Source organism: Mirounga angustirostris, unplaced genomic scaffold, assembly GCF_029215605.1.
Source record: "Mirounga angustirostris isolate CCGP_5_RB_7025 unplaced genomic scaffold, mMirAng1.0.hap1 SCAF_11, whole genome shotgun sequence".
Classification (NCBI taxonomy): domain Eukaryota; kingdom Metazoa; phylum Chordata; class Mammalia; order Carnivora; family Phocidae; genus Mirounga; species Mirounga angustirostris.
The window spans coordinates 44,243,978-44,269,794 of NW_026991719.1; the positions used below are offsets into that span (position 1 = coordinate 44,243,978).

Genomic DNA, 25,817 nt, shown 5'->3' on the forward strand with positions numbered 1-25,817 from the left:
ATGCAGACAGCACTTGATAATTCAACAGGCTTCATGTTTAAAACTCTCAGCAAACCAGGAATAGAGGGGAACATTCCCAACCTGATGAAAAAGATCTATGAAAAACCTACAGGTAACGTCATGCTGAAGGAAGACAGTCAGACGCTCCCCACCCCCCAGACATGTCTGCTGTCATCACTCCTATTCAACATGTAATGGAATCCCAGCTTGTTACGTAAGAAAGGAAAGAGGAATTAAAAGGTGTGCAGATTGGAAATGTTGAAATACAACGATTTTTATTTGCAGAGGACACGATTTTTTATGTAGAGAACACCAAAGAATCTACAAAACACTGCTGCATTAATAAGGGAGTTTAGTACGGCCCCCACAATAGAAGGTACAATACACACATGGCAATTGCTTACCTATCTATACATGAATACTGAACAATCAGAATTTGATATATTTTTTTTAAATTACCTTTTTAAAAAAAGTGATTAACTCTCTTCAGGTCTTCAACCACGTCCATTTCTGAGTCTTCTCTCACAGTTACTGTTTGTTTGTTTGTTTGTTTCTAGTTCCAGTGTAGTTAAAAAAACAGTTTTATATTAGTTTCAGGTGTACAAGATAGTGATTCAACAATTCCATATATTACTCAGTGCTCATCAAAATAAGTGTACTCTTAATCCCCTTCACCTATTTCACCTGACCTCCCTTCTTCTGGTAACCATCTGCTTATTCTCTATAGTTAAGAGTCTGTTTCTTGGTTTGTCTCTTTTGTTTTCCGCTCACTTTTGTTTCTTAGATGCCACATATGAGTGAAATCACATGGTGCTTGTCTCTCTCTGACTGTCTTATTTTGCTTAGCCTTATACTCTCTAGATCCATCCATGTCGTTGCAAATGGCAAGACTTCATGCTTTTATATGGCTGAATAATATTCCTGTGTGTGTGTGTCTGTGTGTGTGTGTGTGCGTGTACCACATCTTTATCCATTCATCTACTGAAGAACATTTGGGCTGAATAATATTGCATTGTGTGTGTATGCATATTTGTGTGTGTGTGTGTGTGTGTGTGTATACAGGGATTCTACTTCTGCTGTTCTGTATAAAACACACAGACACACACACACACACACACACATCTTTATCCATTCATCTATCGGTGAACATTTGGGCTGCTTCCATAATTTGGCTATGGTAAACAGTGCTGCAATAAACATAGGGGTACATATATCCCTTCGACCTAGTGTTTTTGTATTCTTTGGGTAAATATCAGTAGTGCTATTACTGGATCATATGACAGTTCTATTTTTAATTTTTTGAGGACCCTCCATACTGTCCTTCCACAGTGGCTGCACCAGTTTGCATTCCCACCAACAGTGCACGAGGGTTCCTCTTCCTCAAAGTCCTCGCCGACAATTGTTGTTTATGTTTTGGGCTTTAGCCATTCTGACAGGTATGAGGTGATAGCTCATTTTGGTTTTGATTTGCACTTCCCTGATGATGAGTGATGTTGTGCATCTTTTCATGTGTCAGTTGGTCATCTGTATGTCTTCTTTGAAGAGATGTGTGTTCATGTCTACTGCACAGTTTTTAATTGGATAAAGGGTTAGTGTCCAACTAACATCCCCCACCCCCAAACCACCTTTTACAATAGCAACCCTATATATGAAGTACTTAGGTATAAATACAACAAATATATACAGGATCTGTTTGTGGAAAACCACAAACAATGATGTAGAAATCAAAGAAAATCTAGCTAAAAAGAGAGATATTTCATATACATGGACTGGAAAACTCGCACTTGTAAAAATTTCAATTCTTCCCAGACTTATCTATAGAAACAACAGAATACCCATCAAAATTGCAGCAAGCTCTGTGACGATACCGACATATTGATCTGAAACTTATATTGAACACCAAAGGCTCTAGAATAGATAATTCTGAAAAACTCTGAAAAAGAAGAATTCACAATTCTGAAAAAGAAGAACAAAGGTCCAGGGCTCATATTATCTGATTTCAAGACTTATTATAAAGCTGTAGTAATTAAGACAGTGTGGTACTGGCAAAGAACAGACACAGAGTTCAGTGCACAGAACAGCAAACCTGTAACAGACCTGCACAAATATGACTCAGTTGAACGGGACAAAGATACAAGCACAATTTGATGGAGAAAGAATAGCCTTTTCAATAAATGGTGCTGGAAAAAATTGGAATCCAAGGACAAAAAAAGTGTAACCGAGCCGCAGACCTGACACTTCTGCACAAATTAACTCAAAATGGAACAAGGGTCTATATTTAAAATTCAAAATATAAAGCATCTGGGAGGAAACGTAGGAGAAAATCAACATGACTTTGTGTTTGCTGCTGAGCTTTTAAACAGAACACCGGAAGTAGCATCCATGAAAAAGAAAAAAAAAGAAAGCTGAGTTGGACTTTATTAAAAATAAAAAACTTGCACTCTGCAAGAGAGGCTGTTAAGAAATGAAAGGCAAACCAGAGACTGGAAGAAAAATATTTACTAAAACTCATGTCTGATAAAGGGAATTGTATCCAACATCTCCAAAGGCTAGCGAAACAAAAGCAAAAAATGAACTCTTGGGACTTCATCAAGGCAAAAAGCTTCGGCACAGCAAAGGAAACAGTCAACAAAACAAAGAGGCAACCCACAGAATGGGAGAGGATATTTGCAAATGACACTACAGATAAAGGGCTGGTATCCAAGATCTATAAAGAACTTCTCAAACTCAACACCCAAAAGACAAATAATCAAGCAAAAAATGGGGAGAAGACATGAACAGACACTTCTCCAAAGAAGACATACAAATGGCTATCAGACACATGAAAAAGTGTTCATCACCATTAGCCATCAGGAAAATTCAAATCGAAACCACACTGAGATTCCACCTTCCACAAGTTAGAATGGCAAAAATGGACAAGGCAAGAAACAACAAATGTTGGAGAGGCTGTGGAGAAAGGGGAGCCCTATTACACTGTTGGTGGGAATGCAAGTTGGTACGGCCACTTTGGAAAACAGTGTGGAGGTGCCTCAAAAACTTAAAAATAGAGCTACCCTATGACCCAGCAATTGCACTCCTGGGTATTTACCCCAAAGACACAGATGTAATGAAAAGAAGGGCCATCTGCACCCCAATGTTCATAGCAGCAATGTCCGCAATAGCCGAACTGTGGAAAGAGCCGAGATGCCCTTCAACAGACGAATGGATAAAGAAGATGTGGTCCATATATACGATGGAATATTACTCAGCCATCAGAAAGGATGAATACCCAACTTTTACATCAACATGGATGGGACTGGAGGAGATTATGCTAAGTGAAGTAAGTCAAGCAGAGAAAGGCGATTATCATATGGTTTCACTTATTTGGGGAACATAAGGAATAGCATGGAGGACATTAGGAGAAGGAAGGGGAAAACGAAGGGGGGGGAATTCGGAGGGGGAGACGAACCATGACGGACTATGGACTCTGAGAAACAAACTGAGGGTTCTAGAGGGGAGGGGGTTGGGGGGTGGGTTAGCCCGGTGATGGGTATTAAGGAGGGCACGTACAGCATGGAGCACTGGGTGTTATACGCAAACAATGAGTCGTGGATCACTACATCAAAAACTAATGATGGATTGTATGGTGACTAACATAACCGAATAAGATAAAATAAAATATTTAAAAAAAGAACTGATACAACTCAACTAATAAACAAATAACTCAATTACAAATGGGCAAAAGATCTGAACAGACACCTCACCAATTAAAATATCCAAATGGCAAGTGAGCATATGAAAAGATGATCAAGATCATTTGGGACACGGGAAATGCAAATTAAAGTAATAATGAGGTAACACTACACATTACTCAGATGGCTAATACCCGGAAAACTGACAAAACCAACTGCTGGTGAGCATGCAGAACAAGAGGAGCATTCGTTCATTTACGGTTGGAGCTCTAAATCGCACAGCAACTTAAGAAGACAGTTTGATAGGTTCTTACCAAAGTCAAACAGAGTCTTACAGTAATAGGAGCCAATAATCATACTATTAAGTATTTGCCCAACTGACTTAAAAACTTATCTCCTGTCAAATAAAAATCAGCTTCCAGAACTAATCCAGAATTAGTAAGAACACTCTTCAAGGGATCGTGGTAAGGAAAAGGGGTGGGGAGAGGCACTCTTATAACAGAGAGAACACTCTGACCATAAGATCAGCAAGCGTCCCAGGAGTTAGGCCAAAAGGCTCTTTCCTTTCTAGAGAGGACACAGAGAACCCAGGGTGGAGAGATGGAACGAAAGGGTGGTGTGAACAGGCAGCGAATGAAGGAATGCTTCACCCTGAAGCCAGCCTACTCTCAGAAGGGCTGTGCCCTGGCTCCGACTGCCGGGGGGTCAAAGTTCAGAAACCCAGGGAAAGGACAGAACCTTAAGCAGAGCCTGATTCACAAGTATTTTGCTCCAGGTGTTCAGTAAACACAAGGAGTTCAGCTGATCATTTATGAGCTGAGGAATGGGAGTTTGGAGGGACCGTGACTGGTTTTGTCACAGCAAACAAGGGGGCACCTGTCAATCTCACCTGAGTCATATGGCGAAGGAAGCCTCCTTGCAGTAAGCACTTTCCTAGAACACAGACTGGGGAGATCTCTTAACCTTCACTGTTTTCCAGGATCACAGGGCGGCAGCAAAGCCCAACATCGTCAGTCTGCCCACAATCCTACACACCAATGTCTATAGCACCTTTATTCATGATTGCAAAACAGGGAGCAACCAAGATGTGCATCAACAGATGAATGAATAAATGATCTTGGTGCCGCGGTAGGCCGGTGAAGGGTATTAATGAGGGTACGTGTTGTAATGAGCACTGGGTGTTATACACAAATAATGAATCATTGAACACTACATCAAAAAAATATGATCTTGGTGCATCCACACGAAGGAATACTATTTGGCAAAAGAAACGAATGATCTTTCAAGGCACTGACAGATATGGATGAATCCTAAATTCCTATTGATAACTGAAAGAAGCCAGTCTCAAGTGGCTACGTGTGTGTGTGTGTGTGTGTGTATTGTCTGTGTGATCCAATTACAAGGAATTGTGGAACAGGCAAAACTAGAGATAGTGAAGTGGTCAGTGCTTGGCAAGAGTTGCGGGAGGGGTACTTGAATAGGTAAAGGAGCTTTGAAACTACTATAGAGGTGTGTTATGGACTGAACCTGTGTGACCCCAGCCTTCAGAAGTCATATGTGAATTCTAACCGCCAGTGTGATGGTATTTGGACGTGGCCATTGACTAGGTTTGGATGCGAGGATGGCCATGATGATGAGAGTAGTACTGTCTTTGTAAGAAAAGGAAATGCCCAAAGCTCTCTCTCACTCTGTCAAGTGAGGACACAACTAGAAGGAGGCCATCTTCAAGCCAGAAAGAGTGTACTCATGCAGAACACTCTGGTGTTCTGGTATCCTGATCTTTGCCTTCTAAGCCCCCAGAACTGTGAGAAATAAATATCTGTTGTTTGAGCCACCGAGTGTATGGTATTTTGTTATAGTAACCTGAGCACACTAAGACTGTGTGATGTTTGATTGGCGTTTACATGACACTATGCAGTTGTCACAATCCATAGAGACTTGGAGCACCCAGGATGAAACTTAATGTATCCAAAATTTTAGAACATCATTAAAGAATTCAGGAATATCAGAACGGAATGCAGAATGTGACAAAAACTTCTGACCGTATTTCAAATGCATGGAAGAAAAAAAAAAAAAACCTCACTGAAGGTTGTGAGGGAAACAGTATTAACCTAAGCAACTTTGGAAATGAAAGAACATGTTAAAAGATGAAATGACAACCTACATCCTTGGAGAAAATATTTTCAAACCACGCATCTTAAAAAGGATTAGTACTGGAATTTACAAAAGCTCTAAACTTGACAACAACAACAGCATCGAAAGAATAAAATACTTACAAATAAACTTAACCAACGAGGTGAAAGTTTTATACACTGAAAACTACAAAAAACTGGGGGGCGCCTGGGTGGCTCAGTCGGATAAGCATCTGCCTTCGGCTCAGGTCGTGGACCCGGGGTCCTGGGGTCCTGGTGTCGAGCCACCCGTCTGGCTCCCTACTCAGTGGGCAGTTTGCTTCTCCCTCTGCCTCTCTCCCCGCCACCCACCCCCCCAACCAGCCCGTGCTCTCTCTCGCTCGCTCGCTCACCCTCTCTCAAATAAATAAAAATCTTAAAAAAAGGAAAACTACAAGAAAATGCTGAAGGAAATTTTAAAAGGACATCAATTAATGGAAAGACATTCAATGTTCATTTATGGGAAGACTTGATACTGTTAAGACGGCAATAGTACCCAAAGTGTCCTATAGATTTAATGCAGTACCTGTCAGAACACCAATGACATTTTTTGCAGATATAGAAAAATCCATCTTACAATTCATATGGACTCTCAAGGGACCCCAAACAGTTTGGAAAAGAATGAACAAAGGTGGAGGATTCACACTTCCTAATTTCAAAACTTACTGCAGGGAGCGCCTGGGTGGCTCAGTCGTTAAGCGTCTGCCTTCGGCTCAGGTCATGATCCCAGGGTCCTGGGATCGAGCCCCACATCGGGCTCCCTGCTCTGCGGGAAGCCTGCTTCTCCCTCTCCCACTCCCCCTGCTTGTGTTCCCTCTCTCGATGTCTCTCTGTCAAAATAAATAAATAAAAACTCTTTAAAAAAAATTAAAAAAAAAAAAACTTACTGCAAAGGTACAGTAATCAAAACAGTGTGGCTCTGGCATAAAGACAGACACACAGACCAATGGAATAGAATAGTCAGAAATAAACCTTTGTGCGTGGGGTCAGTTGATTTTGAGCAAGGGTGCCAAGGCCATTCAATGGGAAAAGGACAGTCTCCTCAACAAATGGTGTTGGAAAACCTGGAAGTCCACATGCAAAAGAATGAAGGTAGGCCATGTGGTATATACGTACAGTGGGACACTCTTCAGCCTTAAAAATGAAGGAACTTCTGCAATATGTGACAATATGCATGAACCCTGAGGATAGTATGCTAAGTGAAATAAGCCAGAGGAAAAAAAGACAAGCACTACATGATTCCACTTCTGAGAGGTATCTAAGATAGTTAAATTCATAAAATCAAATTGGAATGGTAATTAACAGGAGGGACTCAGGGGGAGGGGAAAATAGGCAGTTATTAATTACTGGGCAGTTATTAATCCACAGGCATAAAGTTTCAGTTAAGTAAAATGAATAAACTGTAGAGATCTTCCACACAACATTGCACCTAAAGTCACCAATAACGTACAGTTAAAATTTGTTAAGAGGCTAGATCTCATGTTAAGTGTCCTTATGACAATTAAAGCTTTTGTGTAAAACTTGCACTTCATTAAACAGTCTTACTTGCATTGGCAATAAATGCTGAATAAGCATTTATTCAGCACTACTGTGTTCCAGGCACTGTGGATTTCAAAATCTGGTCCCCTCAAGGAGCTCAGAGAGATGGAAGAGATAGTTGAGTAAACAGATTATTCCAAGAGAACACTGAGAGCATTAGGATGGCAATACAACACTTTGAGTACTAGGAAAGCACAGAGATGGAGCATTTAACCCAGCCAGCTCATCAGGAGGCTTACAGAAGTCTTCTTGAGCAGATGGCTTCTGAACTGTATGGAAAGATAAACAGAAACTAGTACAGTGAAAATCATTTCAAGTATAGGGAAGAACATTTTTTAAAGTGCCCAGAAATGAGAGAAAGTATGATGCTTTCAGACAACTGGGATATTCCGTAGGATTCATGGATCATAGGGCGCAAAGATTGGGAAGGGTAGGGGTTGAAGACAGATAAGGCTGAAATCGTAGGAAGGGAGTATATCCTAGAGGACTTTATATTCATGCTAAGAAGTCTGGGCCATCCTGACAGCAAGGGGAGTCATGGACTATTATGGAGCAAAGGAGTGCTTTTGTCCAGTTCTGTGATGATAAAAAATGATTTAATATTATTTTCTTCCATTTTTAGAAGTTCCCATAATGTGAATTTTGAGGTTGTGGAATGAGAGAATTTGGGATATCATACTTTGTTCTACTTGAACATCTGCTATGTTGCCATGCATTATATAAGAAATTTTTCATGTACAGGACCTTATCTAATCTTCCCGATGTTGACAAGGTGTTGTTATTCCTGTTTGACAGATCAGGAAACTGATGTTCAGAGGGGTCAGCAGATGTATCCACAGTTTTAGAGGTGGAAAGTGAAAGGTACGTGATGGAGGCCATCATTCCAGGTGATGTGCTCAGTCTTTCCTTCAACCTTTGCCTCTGCTATCTTCTAGTTCGCCACAACTCTTGTATTCACAAGAGGGGCAATCTGGTGGGAAGCCATAGGAAATAAGGTTGAGGGATACTTTGGTATAAGATAATAGCACTGACACCAATTCAGAAAATAGTGGCTACAAAGAAATAAAAGGTATTCAAATTGGCAAAGAAGAAGTCAAACACTCTCTTTTCGCAGATGACATGATAGATACTTTATGTGGAAACCCAAAAGACTCTACCCCCGAATTACTAGAACTCAAACAGCAATTCAGTAATGTGGCAGGATACAAAATCAATGCACAGAAATCAGTTGCTTTCTTATACACTTACAACGCAACTGTAGAAAGAGAAATTAGAGAAACGATTCCATTTACAATAGCACCAAAAACCATAAGATACCTTGGAATAAACCTAACCAAAGACGTAAAGGATCTATTCTCTAGGAACTACAGAACACTCATGAAAGAAATGGAAGAAGACACAAAAAGATGGAAAAACATTCCATGCTCATGGATCGGAAGAATGAACATTGTTAAAATGTCTATGCTACCCAGAGCAATCTATACCTTCAACGCCATCCCGCTCAAAATTCCAATGACATTTTTCAAAGTGCTGGAACAAACAATCCTGAAATTTGTATGGAGTCAGAAAAGACCCCGAATCGCCAGGGAAATACTGAAAAAGAAAAACAAAGTTGGGGGCATCACGTTGCCCGATTTCAAGCTGTATTACAAAGCTGTGATCACCAAGACAGCAGGGTACTGGCACAAAAACAGACATATAGACCAATGGAACAGAACAGAGAACCCAGATATGGACCCTCAACTCTATGGTCAAATAATCTTCGACAAAGCAGGAAAAAAGATGCAATGGAAAAAAAGATAGTCTCTTCAATAAATGGTGCTGGGAAAACTGGGCAGCCACATGCAGAAGAATGAAACTCGACCATTCCCTAACACCATACACAAAAATAAACTCAAAATGGATGAAAGACCTCAATGTGAGACAGGAATCCATCCAAATCCTAGAGGAGAACATAGGCAGTATCAGCCACAGCAACTTCTTTCAAGATACATCTTGATACAAGATACATCAAGATACATCAAGATACAAGATACATCTCCAAAAGCTAGTGAAACAAAAGCAAAAATGAATTTCTGGGACTTCATCAAGATAAAAAGCTTCTGCACAGCAAAGGAAACAGTCAACAAAACAAAGAGGCAACCCACAGAATGGGAGAAGATATTTGCAAATGACACTACAGATAAAGGGCTTGTATCCAAGATCTATAAAGAACTTCTCAAACTCAACACCCAAAAAACAAATAATCAAGTCAAAAAATGGCGAGAAGATATGAAAAGACACTTCTCTGAAGAAGACATACAAATGGCTAACAGACACATGAAAAAATGTTCATCATCATTAGCCATCAGGGAAATGCAAATCAAAACCACATTGAGATACCACCTTACACCAGTTAGAATGGCAAAACTGGACAGGGCAAGAAACAACAAATGTTGGAGAGGCTGTGGAGAAAGGGGAGCCCTATTACACTTTGGTGGGAATGCAAGTTGGTACGGCCACTTTGGAAAACAGTGTGGAGGTGCCTCAAAAACTTAAAAATAGAGCTACCCTATGACCCAGCAATTGCACTCCTGGTTATTTACCCCAAAGACACAGATGTAGTGAAAAGAAGGGCCATCTGCACCCCAATGTTCATAGCAGCAATGTCCGCAATAGCCGAACTGTGGAAAGAGCCGAGATGCCCTTCAACAGACGAATGGATAAAGAAGATGTGGTCCATATATACGATGGAATATTACTCAGCCATCAGAAAGGATGAATACCCACCATTTGCATCAACATGGACGGGACTGGAGGAGATTATGCTAAGTGAAGTAAGTCAAGCAGAGAAAGTCAATTATCATACGGTTTCACTTCTTGTGGAACATAAGGAGTAGCATGGAGGACATTAGGAGAAGGAAGGGAAAAATGAAGGGGGTGGAAATCGGTGGGAGAGACGAAACCATGAGAGACTATGGACTCTGAGAAACAAACAGGGTTTTTTTTGGGGGGGGGGGGTAAGGGGGATTGGTTAGCCCGGTGATGGGTATTAAGGAGGGCACGTACTGCATGGAGCCCTGGGTGTTATACGAAAGCAATGGATCGTGGATCACCACATCAAAAACCAATGATGTATTGTATGGTGACTAACATAACATAATATAATTTAAAAAAAAAAGAAAGAAAATAGTGGCTACAAATCCTGGGCTGCAGGGGTGGTTTCAATATCTGCAATTCAATCAACACGATACCCCACATTAATAAAAGAAAGGATAAGAACCACATGACAGATGCAGGAAAAGCATTTGACAAAGTATAGCATCATTTCTTGATAAAAACCCTCAACAAAGTACGGATAGAAAGAACATACCTCGGGACACCTGGGTGGCTCAGTCTGTTAAGCGTCTGCCTTCGGCTCGGGTCATGATCCCAGGGTCCTGGGATCGAGTCCCACATTGGGCTCCCTCCTCAGCAGAGAGCAGGTTTCTCCCTCTGCCTGCCGCTTTCCCTGCTTGTGCTGGCTCTCTCTCTCTGACAAATAAAATTTAAAAAAGAAAGGAAGAAAGAAAAAAGAACATACCTCAATATTGTAAAGACCATATACAAAAAGATCCACAGCTAATACCATCCTCAATGGGGACAAACTGAGAGCATTTCCCCTAAGGTCAGGAACACGACAGGGATGTCACCTCTCACCACTGCTGTTCAACACAGTACTGAAAGTCCTAGCCTCAGCAATCAGACAACAAAAAGAAATGAAAAGCATCCAAATTGGCAAGGAAGAAGTCAAACTGTAAGTCTTCACGGACCACATGAAACTCTAATGTAGGCACGTGATGTGATGAGCACTGGGTGTCATATGCAACTGATGAATTATTGAACACTACATCCGAAACTAATGATGTACTATGTGTTGGCTAATTGATTTTAAATTAAGAGTCTCCTCAAAAAAAAAAAAAAAAAAAAAGAAGAAGAAGAAGAAGAAAGAAAAAAGCCTCCACCAACACATGCTAGAACTGATACAGGAATTCAGCAAAGTCACAGGATATAAAATCAATACACAGAAGTCAGTTGTATTTCTATACACCAACAATGAAGCACCAGAAAGAGAAATCAAGGAATCGATCCCCTTTACAATTGCACCAAAAACCATAAGATACATAGGGATAAAACTAACCGACGAGGTAAAAAATCTGTACTCTGAGAACTATAGAACACTTAAGGAAGAAATTGAAAAAGACACAAAGAAATGGAAAAACATTCCATGCTCATGGATGGTAAGAACAGATATTGTTAAAAAGTAAAAGTCTGTACTACCCAAAGCAATCCACACATTCAATGCGATCCCTAATAGAATAACACCAGCAGTTTTCAGAGCCAGAACAATCAATTCTAAAAATTGTATGGAGCCAGAAAAGACCCCGAATAGCCAAAGGAATGTTGAAAAAGAAAGCCAAAGCTGAAGGCATCACAATTCCAGATTTCAAGCTCTATTACAAAGCTGTAATCATCAAGACAGTATGGTACTGGCAAGGAAACAGACACATAGATCAATGGAACAGCACAGAGAACCCAGAAATAGACCCTCAACTCTATGGTCAACTAATCTGCCACAAAGCGGGAAGGAATATCCAATGGAAAAATAAGACAGTCTCTTCAACAAATGGTGTTGGGAAAACTGGACAGCGACATGCTGAAGAAAGAAACTGGACCACTTTCTTACACCATACACAAAGATAAACTCAAAATGGATGAAAGACCTCAATGTGAGACAGGAAGCCATCAAAACCCTTGAGGAGAACACAGGCAGCAACTTCTTTGACCTTGGCCACAGTAACTTCTTGCTAGACATGTCTCTGGAGGCAGGGGAAACAAAAGCAAAAATGAACTCTTGGGGTTTCATCAGGATAAAAAGCTTCTGCACAGTGAAGAAAACAATCAACAAAACTAAAAGGTGACCTCCTGAATGGGAGAAGATATTAGCCAATGACATACTGGATAAAGGGCTGGTATCCAAGATCTATAAAGAACTTACCAAACTCAATACACAAAAGGAAAAAAAAATCCATTTAAGAAATGGGCAGAAGATATGAACAGACATTTCTCCAAAGAAGACAAAAAAAAAAAAAAAAAGGCTAACAGACACATGAAAAATGCTCAATATCACTCATCATACAAGTCGAAACCTCAATAAGATACCACCTCACACCTGTCAGAATGTCTAAAAGTAACAACTCAGGAAACGACAGATGTCGGCGAGGATGTGGAGAAAGGGAAACCCTCTTGTACTGTTGGTGGGAATGCAAACTGGTTCAGTCACTCTGGAAAACAGTATGGAGGTTCCTCAAAAAGATAAAAATAGAACTACCCTATAACCCAGGAATTTCACTACTAGGTATTTATCCAAAGGTACAAAAATAGTGATTCGTAGGGGCACATGCACCCCAATGTGGATAGTGCTGCTATAAACAATAGCCAAAATATGGAACGAGCCCAGAGATGTCCATCAACTGAAGAATGGATGAAGAAGATGTGATACACACACACACTCTCTCTCTCTCTCTCTCACACACACACACACACACACACACACACACTCTCTCTCTCTCACACACACACACACACACACACACACACACTGGAATATTATTCAGCCATCAGAAAGGATGAAATCTTGCCATTTGCAACAACGTGGATGGAACTAGAGGGTACTATGCTAAGCAAAATACGTCAGTCAGAGAAAGAAAAATACCACATGATTTGACTCATATGTGGAATTTAAGAAACAAAACAGATGAACACAGGGGAAGGGAAGGGAAAATAAGATAAAAACAGAGAGGGAGGCAAACCATAAGAGACTCAACTATAGGGAACAAACTGAGGGTTGCTGGAAGGGAGGTGGGTGGGGGGACGGAATAAATGGGTGATGGGCACTTGTTGCAATGAGCACTGGGTGTTATATGCAGGTGACGAATCACTAAATTCTACCCCCGAAAGTAATACCACACTCTGTGTTAACTAACTTGACTATAAATAAAATCTTGAAAGAAAAAAATAAAGAAAATAGTGGCCCCAAATCCCAGTTCTGTTGCTTAGTCACTGTGTCATCTTAGGGCAGTTACTTCACCCTCTCTGAACCTCAGTTGTCCCCTTTTTAAAGTGCAAACAAATTTACACAAACTTACTTCTGGGAAGCAAATACAATAATTTACGTAAAGAATCTACTACAGTGCCTGGCATGCAGTAAGCCCTCAATAAATGATGGCACTTATTATTACAATACCCACTGTGTAACGATGGGGAAATAGCCCTCTGTGAGCCTCGATTATCTCATTTTCTAAAAATCCAATACGATTCATGTGTGTCTTATTGGCACAGTGCTGGGAACACAGTAGGCATTCAATAAAATAAATGGCTACCAGTGTAGTATGGTATAATTACCATAGCCCTTGGTGACAGTCAAAATTGTATTCAAACGCTGGCTTCAAGCACTTGAGAAAGTTATTTAACCTCTCGGAGCCTCAGTATTCTTATTGGTCAAATGGAGATAATATTCCTCAAGTTGCCCAAGAGGCAGAGTTGCGAGAGCTGCAGATAATCTATGTCAAATGGCCTGGCACATAGGAGATACTCTGTACAGGAAGGTTGAATCCAGATTGCAGAGCCCTGAATCCCAGTCTTTTCACAAGCTGCTATAAAGCCTACTTGTAGGATACGTTCTCTTTTCTTGAGTGAGAATGAGATATAAGAAAGTCACTAGTTTAAGTGAGAGCTAGAATCAGTTTCACAGCTATAAAGAAGTTATTGTAAAGGAGAGAGACCTGTAGTAGAGAATGATGATGGGTATGATTTATTACATGCCTACTGTGTGCCAAGTACTCCCTAAGTAGTAATTCTAATCATCCCTCCGATTCTGCAAGGCAGTCATTACCATCACCATTTTTACAGTTAAGAACTGTAAAGTTCGGAGAGATTAAGTATCTTGCCAAGGTCACAGAGCCAGAAAGCAGCAGGGATGTCTGACTGCATAAGCCCAGGCTCTTTCAACTGTACAAAGAGGTCTATAAAGTAAGCACTCCCACCATAAAGATAAAGAAAACAGGCTGTGCTGGTTCTAATGGAACTGGAATGGAATGGCAAGCACAAATCAGAGAAGCTAGATAATTAGTAATAATTTATGGCACCTGTAGTATGTGCCACACTCTATACCAGAAATTTTTCATACACAGAATCTTCGCTAACCTTCCCAAGGTTGATAGGTGTTCTTACTCCTGTTGGACAGATAAGGAAACTGACGCTGAGAGAGTCAGCAGATATATCCATGGTTTCAGTGGTGGTAAGTGAAAGATATGTGATGGAGGCCATGCTGCCTCCAATTAAGGGACAATCAGGATGGCATTGGAATTGTTAACAAATCTATAAATCAGCATATTAGAATTTTACAGTCTATTATGGGCCTGGCTCAGCTTCGGGTTATCTGAAACCTAATAAACCTGTAAATCAGACTTAGGTTTTATCTCCATTTGTCTACACTTGAACACTAAGTAATGATTACTCTTACAGTCTTGTCTTCTTTATGATCGGTGTTAGTTAAGTGCTGTATTTTTCTAATTCCACCCACACCAACATGTTTCTAGAGACCAAAAATTGCTTAACCCACAAAACCTGGGTTCTGATTGGAACCTATTCCATGTCCCAGTCACAGAATTTTTTTCCATCGTGGGTTTTCTGATGTCAGACAAGATGAGATTTCCAACTGAAGGCCTTTTCACACTCACTGCATTCATAGGAGTTCTCTTCACTGTGACTTCGATGATGGTGAATAAGGTGAGATATCCGCACAAAGGCTTCATCACGTGTGGTTGCGCTCATAGGACTTTTCCCCATTATGGATATTCTAATGGTCATTAAGAGAAGATCTCCACCTTAATTTTCTTTTTCCACTTGGGCTACACAAATAGGGTTTTTCACCACTATAAACTCGGTTTTGTTCCATAAGGTATGAACTCTGGCCAAAAGCTTTTCCATATTCATTACGCTCAGATGGTATTTCTCTACTATGACTTTCCTGATGCTGAATAAGATGTGAGCTCCAAATAAATGCTATTCCACATACATTACACTTATAAGGCTTTCCTCACTATGAATTTCCTATTAAGAGATGACCTCTGACTGAAGGCTTTCTCATATTCATTACACTATAAGGTTTTTCCCCGTATGAGAGCTCTGACGTCTAATAAGATGGGAACTACTGCTGAAAGTTTATCACATTCATTGCATTCAGAAGGTTTCTCTCTATGCAGACCTTTCATGTGTCTTATACGCTCTGCATTGGGCTCAAAACTAGGATCGTATGAATCATAAAATGGGGCTTTATCACAAATAAGGATTTTCCTCTGATGACACAGAGTTTGCCCTCACATCAGAGCTCCTGTCACATTCAAACAATTCATAGTTCATCTCATTGTGGGGCTTAGCCCATCGGCCATTATTCTGAAACTGTAATCTCTGGAAGGCATGGGTGCCAGTCCTTCCCACGCTGAGTTTCCCTGGGATATCTCTGAAGTGACTCACTTCTTCAAAGGCAGGGTCCTGAAGAAGGGCCCATGGAATTCTGGCCAACAAAATCCACTTGGGTTTAGCCTCTTCAGGTACTTTTTGGTTATTTTTCTTTTACGACTTTTATTTATTTATTTGAGAGGGAGTGATGGCTAGAGAGATCACAGAGGAAGAGGGAGAAGCAGACTCACCACCGAGGAGGGAGCCTAATGCGGGGCTCGATCCCAGGACCCTGAGATCATGACCTGAGCCGAAGGCAGACGCTTAACCTACCGAGCCACCCAGGCACTCCAGGCACTTTTTGGTTCAAAAGAAGATTCTGTTATGTCCATTGGGGTTTGTCAACTGAAATGATAAAAATAAAATTAAAAAGTATCAACTGTTTTCTGTATTGAGAATAAATCAATTGCCAGTCTGAAATCCTGGAGAAAGGATTACCAAATTCAAACAAATGCTCATTTGCCATCATATTAAAGGACAGGATGAGCAAACTGAAAAACAGGATTCTGCCCCTGCCACCACACCGGGCATGTGTGTGTGTGTGTGTGTGTGCGCGCACACACACACACACAGACACACTAGATATGCCAGTTTTTTTTTTTTTTAAGATTTTATTTATTTATCTGACAGAGAGAGACACAGCGAGAGAGTGAACACAAGCAGGGGGAGCGGGAGAGGGAGAAGCAGGCTTCCCGCAGAGCAGGGAGCCCGATGCGGGACTCGATCCCAGGACCCTGAGATCATGACCCGAGCCGAAGGCAGTCGTTTAACGACTGAGCCACCCAGGTGCCCCTAGATATGCCGTTTTAAAATTCCCCATATACTATCATATATTTCACAGTGAGCCAAGAAGAATGATTCCGTTTCATAAATCAGGAATCAGAGACTAAAAACAGAATGTCACACTCACATGGCTAGTAATAAATCTTGGAATAGATATCATATTTTGAGAACTGTTACTTTTTTGCACAACACGCACACCAATTTGTATTTGAATTTGTATAGAATTTCCTACTATAGCTATAATACTTGGAAAACTATGTAAAAGATTTGAAACCTGCGAGAATTTTGAAAAGAGAGAGAAGACAATAAAGCAAGAGTATTTGTGTTTCTGCAGTGCAGCAAGAATAAAGAGGCAAAACTGAATCTTACTCAGCCTTGAGAGTGCATTCCAGTCTGCTAGAGAGAAGGGAGTTAATACTGTAGGTGAAGGAAATGATGGAGCCTGGGCAGAGTGTCCTGTACAGTCTAGACAATAGAATTTTCCTGGGTAAGCTTACAGCCTTACAGTCTTGGTTTAGAAAGAAGATTTAGACAACATCTCAGATCATGCATAGTATGTTTCCTCTTAGACATCTCAAACTATGTGTTGAAGTTAACCCCAAAGCTTTTATCCATCTAGTGCATCTAAGTTACTCTGAGTTAGACTGCACTAGGAGGAAGGAGGAACTAATACATGGAGTTACAAGTATGTATCAGTCAGGGTCACAGCAGGAAACAGATAACACTCAAACTGGGTAACTTCAGGAGAATTTAATAAAGGAACTAATGAGGTGTGGGCAGGGGTATAAGGAAAACAAAAAGGACAATCAGCCTCCCCAGGCTAGTAACTGCAGGGTGATTTTGCAACTCCAGGCCCGAAGGAGTGAGGGGAAAGAACTTTAACATATATCCCAAGCTCAAGAGACCTAAGTATAGAGGGACACTACCCAGAAGCTGACACCTTCATTTGAGGGATGTAGCCAGCCAATGATGAGCCTACAGAGAGGGAGCTCAGTGGCATAAATGTCACAACATCACTCCCCTACCCTTTGACCTGACAGGGCTTCCCACTGGACAGGCTCATTCAGAAGCCAGAGGGCAAAGTCAACTCCTGGGGCAAACAGCAGGGTGCAGAAGACTACGAAATGGAACTGGAGACACAAATGAAAGACATACAGCAGAGGATGTTTAGATAGTTGGATAAATTTACCTAGTTTCCTCCAGGTAAGAACTGGACCATATAATCGAGTGATTTAACCTTTTTCACCATCTCCGAAATCAACCCACTTCTGTGAACCTTTGACAATATTTAAAACAAGATTCTCAGAGTAGAGCTTAAATACCGGAAGTTAAGGAGGAAGGAAGCAGGAACTGGGAAAACATTCCATTTATTATGGTGAAACAATACAAAATATTTAGAAATAAATTTGACAAGAAAAGCAGAATTATATGAAGAAAACCATAAAATCTCTTGGAAAGACAGAAAACAAAATCTGAGCAATTAGAGAGACAAACTATGTTCTTGGATGAGAAGATTTCATTAATATCATAAAACTAGAATATAATTAATTCAATATTAACTAGAATGCACAGGATTTCTTATTTTGGAATTGTATAAAATAATCTAAAGTTTATTTGGAAAAATAAATGACCAAGAGTAGGCAAAGGTTACTATGAAAAGGAATAGTGAGGGGTCCTGCCTTAGTGGATACCAATATGCTATAATGCCAATATAATTACATATGTGTATATATAATTTAATTTAAAAGGAAGGTGGTAATTAAATTTACATATAATTGACTGTTAATAACATTGAACTGCTATCTTATAGCACGTACACTACAGTACATCACAGAATCCAGATGAATTAGAGTTAAATATAGGAAAAACAATATGAACGTTGCAAGAAAAGCTAGGAAGCTAGATGCACGATATAGGAGTCAGAGAAATCACCTCCACTGGAAACTCTGAAGGTTCAAAAAAATTAAAGACTGACATTTGACTATATACAAATTAAAATTTTTTGAATGACAAAACATATCATCGATACACAAACAAACAACAAATCAGGAAATATATTTTAATAAAGGTGACAAGGCTTTAATATCCAAACTATATAGAAAGTAGTCTGACAAACTGACTAGAAGAAAGACAACCTAACTTAAAGAAAATGGGGGGGCGCCTGGGTGGCTCAGTTGGTTAAGCGACTGCCTTCGGCTCAGGTCATGATCCTGGAGTCCCGGGATCGAGTCCCACGTCGGGCTCCCTGATCAGCAGGGAGTCTGCTTCTCTCTCTGACCCTCCGCCCTCTCATGCTCTCTATCTCATTCTCTCTCTCAAATAAATAAATAAAATCTTTAAAAAAAAATTTTTTTTAAAGAAAATGGGAAAAGGATAAGAATCAAGAATTCCCAGAGTAGCCAATCTAAATTGCCAATAAATTAATAAATATGGGCAGAGGGAGCTAAAATTCTATGATAGTGAGATAAATGCAAATTAGAGAAATAGTGAGATTTTTAGTTTGCATACATGAGATTGTTAAACATTAAGCGTTATAATTCTAATTATTGGTAAGGATGCAGGGAAAAGGTTATTCGTATACATTGGGGGAAAAAATCTCAAGTCTTAAGACTTTTGGAACTTAAGAGCCCAAACTCGTAAAACCATGTATTAAAACCACACACACACACACACACACACACGCACACACACACACACACATCTTGTACTCAGTAACCCAACTCCCGGATATCTATTCCATAGAAATATAAGCACAAGTATATAACGTCATATGTCTGAGGATGTTTATAGTAATACTGGAAACAAAATGAAAGGCTCATCAAAACAAGAAGGGTAAATAAACTATAATATACCTACACCACAAATATTATACAACCATTTAAAACAATGAATTAGAACAACACAAGTTGACTTGGAGACATTTACACAAGGTTATCATTACATATAACATACAAGATACAGAAAAGTATGATTAATATGATACTATTTTGGTAGCAACAACAAAAAAACTGTGTATTTGTTTACACATGCATGCATGTGTATTTCTACTGTAATGGATGATAAGAGTGCAGAAAAATACAGAAGGATACACATTAGATGGTTAAAATGGGTTAATGAGGGGCTTCTTTTGAGAAAGGAATGAGGTGGAAATTCAAGCCCAAAGTAAGGAAAAGAGTAGACTGCACTAAAAAGGGGGGGGGGGCATGTATATATAACCACATTTATGTCGTCCTGTGTGGATATGTGGATATATTACAAATAATAAAAAAAAATTAAAGCAGAACTATGACATGGTGCAGCCACTCTGGAAAACAGTATGGAGGTTCCTCAAAAAGTTGAAAATAGAGCTACCATATGATCCAGCAATTGCACTACTGGGTATTTACCCCAAAGATACCAATGTAGGGATCTGAAGGGGTATGTGCACCCCGATGTTTAGAGCAGCAATGTCCACAATAGCCAAACTATGGAAAGAGCCAAGATGGCCATCGACAGATGAATGGATAAAGAAGATGTGGTGTATATACACACACACACACACACACACACACACAATGGAATATTATGCAGCCATCAAAAGGAATGAACTCTTGCCATTTGCAACAACGTGGATGGAACTGGAGGGTATTATGCTGAGCGAAATAAGTCAATCAGAGAAAGATATGTGTCATATGATCTCACTGATATGAGGAATTCTTAACCTCAGGAAACAAACTGAGGGTTGCTGGAGTGGTGGGGGGTGGGAGGGATGGGGTGGCTGGGTGATAGACACTGGGGAGGGTACGTGCTGTGGTGAGCACTGTGAATAGTGTGAGACTGTTGAATCACAGACCTGTACCTCTGAAACAAATAATACATTATATATTAAAAAAATAGCAGGAAGGGAAAAATGAAGGGGAGGAAATCGGAAGGGGAGACGAACCATGAGAGACTATGGACTCTGAGAAACAAACCGAGGGTTCTAGAGGGGAGGGGGGGTGGGGGGTTGGGTTAGCCTGATGATGGGTATTAAAGAGGGCACGTACTGAATGGAGCACTGGGTGTTATATGCAAACAATGAATTATGGAACCCTACATCAAAAACTAATGATGTAATGCATGGTGATTAACATCATAAAATCAAATTTTAAAAAATCAGAAATATGACAGCATGATTTCAAAATAAAATATTCAGCAATCTTGAAAAATGAAAGGAATGATTCTGCACATTAAAAACTCAATAGATGGGGTGCCTATAGGTGGCTCAGTGGGTTAAGCATCCGACTCTCGGTTCCGGCTCAGGTTCATGATTTCATGGGTCCTGACACCGAGCCCCACATCGGGCACTGTGCTCAGTGAGGAGTCGGCTTGAAATTCTCTCTCTCCTTCTCCCTCTGCCCCTTCCCACCCCCACCCCCGGCTCTCGCATGCACACACGCTCTCTCTCTCAAATAAATAAATCTTAATTTAAAAAACTCAATAGACGGAACAGAGGGAACACTTCCTAACTCATTCTATGAGGCCAGCACTACCCTAATATCAAATTAGATAAAGACTCTACAAGAATGGAAAATTGCAGACTGATATATCTCGTGACATAGATGCAAAAATATTCAACAGATTTTTACCAAATCAAATTCAATGATGTATGAAAAGAATTACAAACCACAGCCAAGTGGGATTTATTCCAGGTATATAAATCTGGTTCAACATGCAAAAATCAGTTAAGGTAATCCGTCCCATCAGCATATGATCATACGGTCATATCGTTCAATGCATAAAAAACATTTGACAAAAGTGCAAAAGGCATTCAAGATAAAAGCTCTCAGCAAAGTAGGAATATTGGGGAAATTCCTCAGCTTAATAAAGAGCATCTATAAAAATGTACATATAGGGGCGCCTGGGTGGCTCAGTCGGTTAAGCGGCTGCCTTCGGCTCAGGTCATGGTCCCAGGGTCCTGGGATCGAGCCCCACGTCGGGCTCCTTCCTGAGCAGGGAGCCTGCTTCTCCCTCTCCCTCTGCCTGCCGCTCCACCTGCTTGTGCTCTCCCTCTCTCTTTCTCTGTCAAGGAAAAATAAATAAGATCTTTAAAAAAAAAAAAAGTGGGGGGCACCTGGGTGGCTCAGTCCTTAAGCATCTGCCTACGGCTCAGGTCATGATCCCAGGGTCCTGGGATCGAGCCCCACGTCGGGCTCCTTCCTGAGCAGGGAGCCTGCTTCTCCCTCTCCCTCTGCCTGCCACTCCCCCTGCTTGTGCTCTCTCTACCCCTGTCAAATAAAAATAAATAAAATGTTTTTAAAAAATGTACATATAACATCACACTTCCTAGTGATTAACTAGATGCTTTTCTACTAACATCAGGAACAAGGACAGGATGTCCCTTCTCACCAATCCTCCTCAACAGCAACGTCCTAGCTAATGTAAGAAGACAACACAAGACAAGACAAGGCATACAGATTGGGGCACTTCTGGTGTCCTTTCTCCTATGAGGACCTTGGGCCCCGGACTGCACATGTAAAGGGTACAATCTCTAAACTGGAGTGGGGTAGAGGCAGGCCGGCACCCCATTCTCGCCTTTGGGGTCACTGGCCTCAGGATCAGACATGGCCCAGAGCTTGAAAGACATAGAGGGACACGGGCAAGGTGCTAAAGTTGCTGCTGGGGGCCGGCGCCATGGCCTACGGCATCCATGAGTCTGTTTCACCATAGAAGGTGGGCACAGAGCCAATTTCTCTAATCGGATGAGGGCCTTCACTTTAGGATCCCCTGATTCCAGTACCCCATCATCTAGGACATTCAGGCCAGACCCTAAAAAATTTCCTCTCCCACAGGCACCAAAGACCTGCAGATGGTAAGCATCTGTGAGTGCTGTCTCAACCCATTGTCATGGAGCTTCCCAGCATGTACCAGTGCCCAGGGCTAGACTAGGAGGAGTGAGGACTGCCATCAACTGTCAAGGAGGTACTCAAGGGAGGTGTGGCCAAGTTCAACACCTTGCAGCTGATTACCCAGCGGGCCCAGATATCCTTGTTGATTTCATGGGAGCTGACAGTGAGGACCGAGGAATTCAGCCTTATCCTGGATGATGTAGTCATCACAGGGCTGAGCTTTAGCCGAGCGAGTATACAGCTGCTGTGGAAGCCAAACAAGTAGCTCAGCAGGAGGCCCAGGGAGCCCAGTTTCAGGTGGAAAAAGCAAAGCAGGAACAGCAGCAGAAGACTGTGTAGGCTGAAGGTGAGGCCGAGGCCACCAGGAGGCTTGGAGAAGCCCTGAGCAAGAACCCTGGCTACATCAAACTGGGCAAGATCCAGGCAACCCGGAACATCTCCAAGACGACTGCCACATCACAGAATTGTATCTGTCTCACTGCTGAAAACCTTGTGCTCAATGTACAGGATGAAATTTTCACTTTGAAAACTGACAGCCTTATCAAGGGTAAGAAATGAGCTTAGTGATGAAGAACTCCCCTCCCCCAGAGAAAAAGTGAATCTGCTTCTCCCCTGGCTTTTGAGGAGCCAGTGTGGGGCCCAACCGACCCCCATCCTGCCCCTGGTATCATGTCATAGTCCCTTCTGTGTCTGTTCTCCCAGCCCTTCCTGGATGAACACAGACTGGCCAATTTTCAAGGGAATGACTTTCCTCTTCTCGGTGTTGGCCAGGGGTGTTGGGACAGTATGATTTCTGAGTGATTTTGTACAGTATTGTTTCCTCCTTCCAGGTTGGGGGGTGATAACCACCATCCCAGGAATTCTCAATAAAAAGAAATAATAAAAGGTACGCAGATTGGGAAGGAAGAAATAAAACTCATTGTTTGCAGATGACATGATTCTCTATGTAGAAAATTCCAAAGGGTTCTGCCCCAAGATGGCATGTAGGAAGAGCCTGAACTTACCTCCTGCATGGACATAGCAAATCTATACCTATTTATACAGCAATTCCTCCTGAAGAAGAACAGAGAGCTGACTGAACAGCTTCTGCACAACAAAAGATAGAGAGACCACATAGAGAACATTGAGTTGGAGACACAGTAAGGGAATCCCACCCCCGATGCTGCAAACTGCAGTGGGGAGAGACAGTACCGAGGGACCATGAGCAGATTCATCTGCCCTGGGGCACAGGAAAAAAGCTGTGGCTTAAAAGAACAACTAGAATATAAAGGATCCTGCCTCAGAACTCCACCAAATGGCAGGGGAGCTACTAGAGCCCTCTCTGGGTCGCAGGGCCTGGCAAGTGCCATGGTTTACATTGCCCCACCACCTTGATAGCCTGGATGGGAGCAGGGGCCAGGCACCATAGCTGGCCTACCACCTCAGTGAGCCCCAGGCCCTAACCCAAGCCCACACCAGCCCAAGAAGTCCCATCAAGGCAGCCCCAGTGCACTGCACAGTGGGACACCCCTGGTCAACACTCACTACAACTCTGGCTGACATAGGGGCACAGCAACCCAGAACTCTCCAGGCCCACACCACTTTAGCCCCAGATGACTTGCTAGGGCACTCCTGGCACAGAGCACTCTGGGACCTCCTGGCTCATGTCTGCTTTGGCTCTAGTGACACCACCAGGACACACCAGCTCATGCCCCACCTCAGTTCCCGCCATGCAGTGAGGGCATCCCCTGTGCTGAGCACCGGCAGACCACCACCTGCTCCCACTTCAGCTTCAACTGTCCTGCCCCAGAGCCACCTAGCCCATGCCCATTTCAGCTCGAGCGATCCCACCAGGACAGCCCCAGCACAGACTGCCCCAGGATCCCAGTCCACACCAGCCACAGCTCCAGCTATCCAGCCAAAGTCACCAGGTACACACAGTCTACACAGGGGATGACTGTACACAAGGCCATTCTTGCAAGGTTAGGAGAAGTAGCTGTTCTACCTAATTCATAGAAACAAACACAGAAAGTCAAGCCAAATGAGGAGACAAAGGAATAGGATCCAAAAGAAAGAACAAAACAAAACCTCAGAAAAAGAACTAAATGAAACAGAGATAACCAATCTACCTGGTAACGAGTTCAAAGTCATGGCCATAAAGATGTTCACCAGGCTGCAGAGGAGAGTGGAGGAACTTAGTGAGACCTTCAACAAAGAGACAGAAAATATATCGGGGTGCCTGGGTGGCTCACTCGGTTAAGTGTCTACCTTCAGCTCAGGTCATGATCACAGCGTCCTGGGCTGGGCCCCCGAATCAGGCTCCCTGCTCAGCGGGGAGACTGCTTCTTGCTCTCCCCCTCCTGCTGCTGCTTCCCCTGCTTGTGCTCTCTCACTCTCTCTCTCTGTCAAATAAATAAATAAAATCTTTAAAAAAAAAGAGAGATAGAAAATTTTAAAAAGAACCAATCAGGGTTGAAAAATACAATAACCAAAATGAAAAATGCACTAGACAGAATCAACAGGAGATTAGAGGATGCAGAAGAACAGATCAGCAATCTGGAAGCGGAATGGAAAGCACCCAAGCTGAACAGCAAAGGAAAAAAAAGAGCTTAAAAAAATGAGAATAGGTAAGGGATCTTTCAGACAACATCAAATGAACAAATATTTGCATTTTAGGAATCCCAGAAGGAGAAGAGAGATAGAAAGGGATAAAAAACCAATCTGAAGAAAGAACAGGTGGAAAATTCCCTACCCTGGGGAAGGAAACAGACATCCAGCTTCAGGAAGCACAGAGAGTTCCAAACAGGATGAACCCAAGGAGGTCCACACCACAAAACATAATAATTAAAATGCCAAGGACTAAAGATGAAGAGACAATTTTCAAAACAGCAAGAGAGGGGTGCCTGGGTGGCTCAGTCAGTTAAGTATCCAACTCCTGACTTCAGCTCAGGTCATGATCTCAGGGTTGTGAGACGGAGCCCCGTGTTGGGCTCCGTGCTGGGCATGGAGCCTGCTTAAGATTCTCTCTCTCCCTCTCCTCCTTCTCCTCCCCGCCCCTTCTCTAAAACAAAACCAAAACCAAACAAACAAAAAACATCCAAACCAAAAACCAAAAACAGCAAGAGAGAAAAAACTAGTAATGGAGAAGGGAAACTGCATAAGGCTCCCAGCTGATTTTTCAGCAGAAATTTTGCAGGCCAAAGAAAAGTGGCATAATATATTCAAAGTGCTGAAACAAAAAGCTTACAACCCACAGTACTCTAGCC

General features: G+C 41.7%; 1 protein-coding gene and 1 pseudogene across 4 annotated transcripts in view; one reads left to right on the forward strand and one right to left on the reverse strand.

Annotated features, from left to right (window-relative positions):
* On the forward strand, window positions 1-23,130 carry LOC135361859 (prohibitin-2-like; annotated as a pseudogene).
* Window positions 1-25,817, reverse strand: part of LOC123855933 (EZH inhibitory protein-like) — an 80,989-nt gene that overhangs the window by 17,566 nt on the left and 37,606 nt on the right. The window contains exons 5-6 of one of the 4 annotated variants that reach the window (XM_064574072.1): window positions 10,734-10,894; window positions 460-553 (exon numbers count right to left, since the gene is read on the reverse strand). The gene's annotated coding sequence lies outside the window, so the exon portion shown is untranslated. Of the gene's footprint in view, window positions 1-459; window positions 1,013-6,508; window positions 6,660-10,733; window positions 10,895-16,152; window positions 16,268-25,817 lie in introns of those variants that run through there. The other 3 variants (XM_064574070.1, XM_064574073.1, XR_010406111.1) reach the window with 3 other exon arrangements.